The following is a 9,739-nucleotide window of genomic DNA, read 5'->3' as shown; positions in this document are numbered from 1 at the left end:
TTTTTCTACTATGGAAGTCAATCAGTCGTTTGGTTACCGACTTTCTTCAAAATATCTTCTTTTGTGTTCAGCAAAAGAAAGAAAGTCATACAGGTTTGGAACAACTTGAGGGAGAGTAAATGATGACAGATTTTTCATTTTTGGGTGAACTATCCCTTTAACTGTCCCATTGAAAGCTCTTCTCATAATCCCTGTTATCGAACAAACTTATAATAATTGCTTATGATTATGTTTTTAGGCATTTTTCTTGGCTCTCATATATCTAAATGTTTTTTGCTTTGCAATTGATTTAACTGATTTGTGTACAGATCTTTTGAAACCGGAGACAATTCCTTTGATGCGTTCAGCTTACCAGTGACATTGATTAATAATATAATTATAACTAAATATATTTTTTTCAGTTTTACTTTCAGCTGAAACCAGCTCCGTTTTGCTTGAGAACAGCATGTAAATGCTGGTCCACCAGCTAGACCAGCACTATACCAGCATAAACCAGCCTGGACTAGCATGGAATCCATGCTGGTGTATTATGGATTTTTCAGCAACATTGGACAGCTGTCATCAAACACTTCTATATTTTTAATGTTACCTTACCTTATACTTGAACATTTCTTGCAGAAGTCACAGAAAACTTCATAGCACTTGTACTTCTGACAGAGATGTACGCATGGAACAGTCTGTACTGAATAGTGAATAGTAACAGGAATCACAGTGGGAGATTGAGGACTTGAACTACTACTACTTTTTTTTTTTCTTTTTTCTTTTTTTTTTTTTTTAAGCCAGCCAGTTCCCCCTGGGGTCAAATTATTAAATCCAACTCTGAACAGCTTTTATTTTCTCTTGCATGGGTGAAAATGTTTTGCCTCCCTGAAAATAACAAATCTCTCAAGCTACGAGTTTCCATTAACAGAGGCTTTATGCACCTCAGTATGTTTCAGACTGAAACACAAAAACAACATTACAATATAATAAAGAAAGTAGGACAAATAAAATCCGTATTGAATACATGTAAAATGTACAACTGAAGTTATCAGTTACACTCAACATTTTATATTTAGTATTCAAAACACCAAAACCACATTTTGTTGTTGATATTTAGACACAATATAACAACAGCCGCGTTTCCACCGAAATTACCCGGAACAATTTGTCCCAGGAACTTTTTTCCCCTAGACCTGTTGCTAGCCACGTTTCCACCGCGGCCTAAAGTACCGTGAAGATTAGGCAAATAGTCCGGTGACGTAGAACTGTGCACGACTTTACATTCCCACTGGATTTCATCCAATGAATTGTCGCTCATCATGAGTGGTCGCTCAGCACAGGGTCTGTTGAGGGGCTATTGTTTTTTGTGGTAGTACATACATTGCCTGGAGATGGTGGCTGCCTTTCTTGCTTTGAATCACCTTCTCCCAGACCTACGGGGCATTATGTGCTTCTCTGTACAGACAATACATCGGTGGTCTCCTATATAAATCATCAGGGGGGATGGGTTCACACCCACTTTACAAACTGCAGGATCAGATCCTCCTGTGGGCTCAGGGAAAGCTGATGCGGATGCTGAGCAAGTTCTGGACAACCTTCACCTATGGCTTTCAGAGCTCATTCAACGAGAAGTTTGGCGGCTTTTAAAGCCTTATTGTCAGGAGTATCCCTTTGTGATGTGTGTGATGCGGCGGGCTGGTCCTCTCCGCTCACATTTGTAAGGTTTTATGATGTGGACCTGGGCTCTGCACTAGGTTTTCAGGTGCTAATGTCATATGCTTGTGATTCACACTAGACAGGCACTTGTCAGTACGGTGTAGTGGGTATTATCATTCCCACAGCGTCGCTACTAAGACGCAGCACAAGTTCCTTCGAAAGGGAACGTCTCAGGTTATGACTGTAACCATAGTTCCCTGAGAAGGGAATGATACACTGTGTCGCCCTGCCATACTTCCTGCATGCCTGTGATTGTCTTGTTTGTAACCTGAGACGTTTTCTCTAGTACTTCCATCTTCATATTTTACATTTTATTTATTTATTTAATTTTATTTATTCATAAGTCTTCAAAGTAAAATATGTGCTAAAACTGCCTAAAAAGAAAACAAACAGCCAGTGTTACTAAAATCTTTACAGCAGCTGTTGTAACTTGAGAAAGCAGTATGTCTCACAATCCTAAATCACCGGACCAGTCACCTCGGACTACGTTTCCCATAATCCCTCCTAGTTCACACCTGCACACACACATCTAATCATCACACCTGTTTGTATTCATTATCTCTGTTTTTTAAAGGGTTACTTCAGGATTTAGCATTAAGCTTTGTATTAGTAGAAAACCTGTAGTATTTTCGAATTACCATGCTTTCCACCCTCATATCCCCCTGAGACAAGAGATTTATGTATTTTTTGTCTGGAAAAACGCTAAACAAGTGATCGGTTGATGTGCGTTTTACCATTGCTAAGAAAAATTCCCGCTCCTCCGTGAGAGATGGGAGACCCGGCGCGTCTCAGTAATGACGCCACCGGCCTCGCGCCGTTCTCCCGCGGCCGTCAGCCTCGTCCTGCTCGCCACAGTAAACATGATGAATGGCGACTGTAGAACGCAAAAGCCGAATCCCGGACATTTTGGACGATCTCTAAATCCCTCGCAAACTCATCACATAGGCTAGCTTTGTTGTTTACAACTGCGCACTCTTACCGGTAGGCGTGGCCTCCTAAGGCAGCGAAGCAAGTGCATTCTGGGAGTTGTTGTCTTTCATCCACATAAGCCAAAAATACATTTTCTGGCTTTTCTCAGTCTAGAAAGCTCCAAATTAAAAAAATTTCTTCACATTTCTTCTACTTAAATGACCTATTTTAAATACACATTCATCTTCCCAGAGGTGAAGTATCCCTTTAAGTTCCTCTGTTTACAGTCTTTGGTTGTCAGTTGGTGTTCATGTAGCCTATACTAATGTTATGAACACTGTTATGCCTGTCTGCCTTTTTGTTCATTGAATCACATTTATATTTGTCTTCCGTCTTCCTCATCTTCGTCTGTTGACAGTATGCATATGTAATAATTTCCCTATAATTTGACATCAATTATTTATGTGTAAACATTGTGCAGGTTCACTGGTTCTACTACAGTAGATGTCCATTTGCATTGTTACTCAGCCATTACACGACCTAGGCTGTAAATCATATGTGCTTTATGTTCTGAATCTATATTGCTATCAAAATAAAGCCAAAACAAACGATAATAAAGTGAAGCTTAAAGCATATTCTGAAGCGATTTGGGACCAAATGATTTGTCAAGGTTTGCTACATTGATAAATACATTGAGGTTTTGAAACACAGGTTTAGACTGATATGAGCTCACACATACAGTTTATACTTCCATCTGTCTTGATAGGACAAAATTAAAGGAATTTATAGAGTAAACATAATACATAAAAGTAACAGAGATAAATTCTACAGACTATCTATCTTCGCATAAAAAACAGTTTAGTCTCCATAGCTCCACTTGTTTGTGTCTAAAAAGTCAGCAATAGCATATGTAGTGTGAATTTTTAAATAGTGTTTAGTGCTGCTTTAAACAGAAGCAAACAAGCAAGCAAAAAATTAAGTTCTGAATAAACATTAATTGCCTGAATCTAATTTGATTTACCCCTTAAATATGCATTTTTTTTCTTTCAAATTGCATCTTACTTTGGCAGGCATTACTTTGAAGTTTTGTTGTGCCTGAGCGTACAGCTGGCAAGTGGGTTTATTAATGAATTTACATTTGTTTGCATGCCTTGTCAGGGAATATATCTGTGTGTAGGTGCGCTTCTCCCAGATTGTGTCGCTCAGACAATAACAATATTAGAGTTGACACAGGCTGTTGGCAGGGGTAATTGTTTTGAGTCTTACCCAGATTTAAGCATAACTGGATTAGACCGAGGCTTTGCAGTTGACACATCCACTTTCTCATTTTTTTTTCATTTATTCATTTTTTTTTTTTTTTTTTTACATTTAATCAAGCTATCACTCTATCTTCTCCACTGCATGCAGGCTCTCTGCAAGTCAGTTCAGGCCTAAAGTCTCCACAGTACACTGTATTCTTGACCCCATCAACAGGGAATGTTCTCAGAACTTTGGCTATATATGGCAAGGTTCCCTCAAAGTTATGAACAAACATTATCCCTGTAACATTAATAGAATGATCATTCAAATTATCTGGTCTTTAATACTGTTCTTAAAATATTAGCTCAAAAACATTATTTAGGTATACATCGTTCATGGAACGTTTTTCTTTTCTTTTTCTGAATAGTTTTAGTTGGACGTTTATCTAACGTTATTTTTAAATGGCACTACTTGTATCAAAACATTTAGGGTACGTTTATATTACAACGTTTACACAGAGACCGGTTTCAAAAACTTCCACTTTGAAACCCGTTTTCAAAAGATTGCGCTTTGAGGCACCCAAAATGCCATTTTCGTGTAAATGAACGGCCAAAACGCATAAAAAGTTTTTAGTTGAAAACGGTGTAGTGAAAACAGCCCCTCAGAAATAATGTTTTCATAACTTAATGGGAGCAAAACACTCTTTTAGAATATAATTTGGTTAGCTGGGACTGCACAAGCTGATCAGAGATACAAACAGCTGTATAGGGAACAAAAGCCCTGAATTTATATGTTCATGGTTTAGCTCCTTCTCTTTTCTCAATGATGTGAGCATCACCAGACATCTCACATTCATCCACAGCTTAAAATTCAAAGAACACAGGCAGTGGAAATGCTTTAAAAAAGATCAATGTGCTTCCTTAAGTGCTGGACTATAAATAAGCTTCAGGACTGTTTTCCTCTGTGCATTCCAAACAGCAGTCAGAGAGTGATACCAGTGTCAGGGAGAGGAACCAAAACGCTCTTTATTCGTACACCTTTTCTAGCTGCGCTAGAAATTTATCCTCGTTGATTACCTACACCCATTATTAATGAGTCAGGTCAGAAAGCCCGTTGCTTTCGTTTGCTGATAAGCACTTAATGTGGACTTGTGAAGCATATGGTTTTTAATCAAGCGTGATAAATGCAGGGTTTGCATGTGGCTGTACATTTTTAAAGCACTGAAAAAATTAGCCTGAGGGCGCAGAGTCCTGTTGGTGCGCCTGCTTGCATTCAAAACAAGTCCGTGGCAACAAAAAAGGCATTAAAGGCATTAAAGCTCGAGCGTGTCGCTTTGTCTTAGAAGACATTGTCCTTTCCAGCCATGGTCTAACTGGCAATGTAAGACCAGTGCTATAGCAATCAATAATAACTATAGTTGTGTATATATATATATATATATATATATATATATATATATATTTTTTTTTTTACATATATCTGCTGTGGAAGTCTTAGGACCAAATGACAGGTCCAATCATTGCAGAAGTCAACTGGAACAAGTAAGAGCACTGTAAGTTGTTTACGTTCATTATTATTGTAATGTTATGTGCTTTGAGACATTTAACAATGTCTCTCATGAAGCTTAGTAGACTCTGCTGTGTGCGTTCATGTGTTTTGAAGGAAGCTTGGCTTTGGAGATCTTATTAATGTCTAATTATTAGTTCTTAATGAGGCTAATCTCATTCAGTAATTATTGATTACCTAATAAGGAACTATCTTAGTACTAATTTATATTACTTGCTGATTAGTTTATCTGGTTTCCATACTAGTTAAATAGTAGTAGCTGAAGTAGTACTCATTGGTCCTCGTTACTTTCTGCATAATTGCCTATAAATCACACATTTTTTCTAAAGCGTTACTGTTTTTTGTTTTTGTTTTTTTTTCTAATACTGCTTTTATTTAAACTTCAGGAAGGAATGCAATGGCAAATCTAAATTAAATGCAAAACAAAAAACTAAAGCTTTCCATAAGGTGAAGGATACAAAACCCCACTCATACATCAAGCTCTGTATTCTTGCCTGAGAAGAACAGTTGTAATCTCTTCTTCCTGATGCCAGCGATGTGTGTAACAGCGAGTGGAAATTAGTTTCCCAGAATTCCGGTTAACACAGGTTCATGTCATTTTGTACTAGAGCAGAATGTAACACATCTATTTAAGATATCTTAGATAAAAATACTTTAAAATCACAGTTACTATATTTTTTACTTTTGTAGGACACACACACACACACACACACACACACACACACACACACACACACACACACACACACACACACACACACACACACACATTCTGCTCTGCTCTGTGAATTAACTCTATCCTGGTCTCGTTACGCTGTGGATTTATACCTGTGATCCGACCTATATTTACGCACATTTTATCTTCTCCTTTTTCGCCTTAAATGGTGCTGAGTGTCCATATACTTGACTGAATGGGAACAAAAGTTTTATCCCAAATGGCATACTATACATTATGCACTTATGCCATATGTACTCAACAGTATATTGTATGAATTTTATAAAGTTATTTTGGCATCCAGCATCGGGGTCTGAGAACCCCATCCTTCTCTCTGCAACATATAAAGCTGTGATAGCTGAGTGCAATGTCCAACGTTCCACGACTTAATTTTTTTATTTCAAGTAAGTGCATCATCCAGGAATTTGAAGTGAAGTTTTGAATACACTCACACTACAAAAGAATTGCGTAAGTGCATGTTGGGGATGCACTTAAAGTTAACGGTTGTATCAGTATTTGAAAGGGCAGCGCTGAGAAAAAGAGTTTCTGTGAGTAGTCTCTCTATTCTGGACCAGTTCCTCACTCAAACTCATTTTAAGAAGGAAGTGTATGAACTACTTGTGAATCTCTCACAATATCTTTACTTAACCTACTATATCTTTACATCTACAACCCAGTTAAAAGGATGTTAGAAATTATCAAATTCCCTTATTTTTGCTGTTACTGTTACGGTTGTGTGTGTGGAAGGAGGCGAGGATGACAGAGCACTTCAATCCAGGAGTTTATTTTACAAAAGGAATCCAGAACACAGGGAAAACATGGGAAAACATGGGTAGAACTCACACTTGACATAACCATACATAAACGTAATATAAACGTTACATAAACGAGAACCGACCCACACAGAAGGAGAACACAGGGCTTAAATACACAGGAGAACTTAAAAGGGAACAAGACACAGCTGACAAGACTAACGAGGAACCAGGTGGTACAAATGAACTGAATGACAGAAACCATGGAAACAAGGACTAGACCAAAATCAACAGAGAACAGGGGAAAACGGATCACAGAAACAGAACTCAGAAACACAGAACATGTAACAGTTACATTCTCATCTCATCAGCTGCTTTGCATTTATAGCTAATGCATCTCATTAACAGTGACCACTTATTTAATTTAGCAAATTTCTACACTATTAACAATCTCTAAAGTCTAAAAAATCTGAAATATCAAAATGACTAATTTAAAACAATATGTAAAAATAGATGTTTACCTTTTCTGAAGGAGGAATGAAAGCCTTCTCTATTCATTGAGGTACTATAATTGAGTTAATGGTATAATTAATTTAATTTAATTTGATTAGACATTGAACTTTTCATTGTATTTGAAAAGACATCCCTTGAGACCACAATTTTGGTTGAGATTGTAAACCAGTGCTACAGTATGCAGCCATTGCTATAACCTGTTGGAGTAGTAAGGACCTATAACATATTAGTTATGAAACTGCATTAGCTGTGTTAATTTGTCAAGAGGTCTGACACTGCCACTCCAACTGACAGTGTTCTGAGACCATGTTTGGCATTACGCCTATTCATACTTCACTGGTAACACCCCTGTGATGTTGCTTGGTTATCTCTGTGTTGTGCTTTATTAGAACGGGACAGATTTCATCAGGGATTTATCATCCTCAGTGAAAGTGAGAGTCTGAGGGCAAAAGTCTCTGGCACACAATGCATCACCTCAATGTGCGCTGACTGTCACCCATGAAAAAAAAAAAAAAAAAAAAAAAAACACTGGCATGTTCCCAATGTCCTGCATCATTCCAGGCACTTTCGCCCCTGTGTTTCTGATTAATCGGCAGACATGGCTTATGAACTGAACACAATGTAATACAGTAAACCTTGCTCTGAAGTCTTTATCTACTGTAAGGATTTGCGTCTCTTGTGTGGTAACACAAATTTCTGCCTCGGCTAGTCCATTGCAAAGATTATCATCTCACCATCTGCTGATCAACCACACATTAAGCTTATAGCAATAATCGAATGCATATATTACTGTATTTGATCGCCTTTTATTGCATGCAAACACTTCAATGAGGCCATTACCAGGTGATACACCAAGTATTGAGATTGCAATTTTATTTATTTTGGTATATTACTTAAATATTGTGTGCATTGTGTCCAGCACACATTTAATTTCACCTTATAAAAGCAAAATCACCACAGTTTAGTACTGGAGCTACAGTATTAACCTCTTCTAACCCTTTTTACCGCAGATTAAATATGAACTCATGACTCTCTGGATCAAACACACTTTAGTGATGGATACAACATATATTTAAGGAAAATCTTTTTTTTAATTTTTTTTTTATGTACTATACCGTTTCTTTTTAATCTACAATGCTCAAAATCCCAGGGATACCAGCATTAGGCTGTTTGTCTGTTTCCAGGTTAGGCATAACCGGAGGCACATAAAGTGTGTCATAAAGCGACAGCATTTTACTTGGAGGCTTTCTGCATATTAGAAAAAATGATAAGAGATTTCATATCTCTGTTGTTTCACAGACCATAATGGAGAGCTAAAGGAGTATCCTGCTTTTCAGATTCAATCTCATGTGAGTCTCCTCTATATAAAGTGGGGATCTCTGTCACAAATTGTTCTCAGATTTGCCTGTACACTGTAGAAAAAGTTGTTTTGAAGTTGTAAATAAAAGATTATTGGAGTACGTTTTACAAAAAATATATATATTTCAGTCTTTCAACATGAAAATTTCTATTTGAATTCAATGTGTTACTTGCTGTTTCTTTGCATTTATTTGTGGAATTTACTAGCAATTTCTGGGTGACTCAAAGTAAATCCTACAAACCTTTTTCTGGTCACACTTTATATTAGTTGTCCTTAACTACTATGTCCTTAAATCAAAAAAGAAGTACAGTGTGCTGATGCTGTTTTGCAAAAACGCTATTGAGGTGGGATATGGTATATGGTTAGGGACAGGTTTGGTGGTTTGGGTAGGTTTAAGGGTGGGGTAAGGGAAGGGTCAACAGTGTAATTATAGATATGAAGTAGACATTAGACTGTAATTACATGCAAGTGGAAACCTTTTTTTTTGTGCAAAACTTTAATATTAATGTATACTTTTCAGATCTTTCCTCTCAAAACCAAAATCATCTTAAATGTTCTATTCACCTTAATTGTATTGGTCTACACTTGTCAGTAATTGTCACAATTTATTTTTCCTAAGAAATTATTTGATATCTGAGACAAAGTTAAGGTGATCTGAGCTTTAAAAGAGCAACCAAATATACATCTTCAAGCCTCTGTGGTATTGTCATTCTAACCATCTCATTGACAGCCAGAGAAAGAGTGCAAATCAATTAATCAATGACAAATCAATTATAATCACTGTATTTGTACTTTATTGTTGTCAACTATTGTGTCTTACACAAGTTATTTGCATGAGTGCATTTGCATCAAATCCACAGTGGAATTTTTTGCGGTCTGTCCCTGATGTTTCCTTCAGAGGTGAATTTTAGGTGGAAGCAGGACAGAAAATAAGAGTGAGCTGTGTTAGTTTATTTGAATGAGGGATGATTTACAGCGGCAGGGAAA

Source organism: Scardinius erythrophthalmus (assembly GCF_964197995.2).
Source record: "Scardinius erythrophthalmus genome assembly, chromosome: 2".
Lineage (NCBI taxonomy): Eukaryota > Metazoa > Chordata > Actinopteri > Cypriniformes > Leuciscidae > Scardinius > Scardinius erythrophthalmus.
This window is presented reverse-complemented; position numbering follows the sequence as displayed.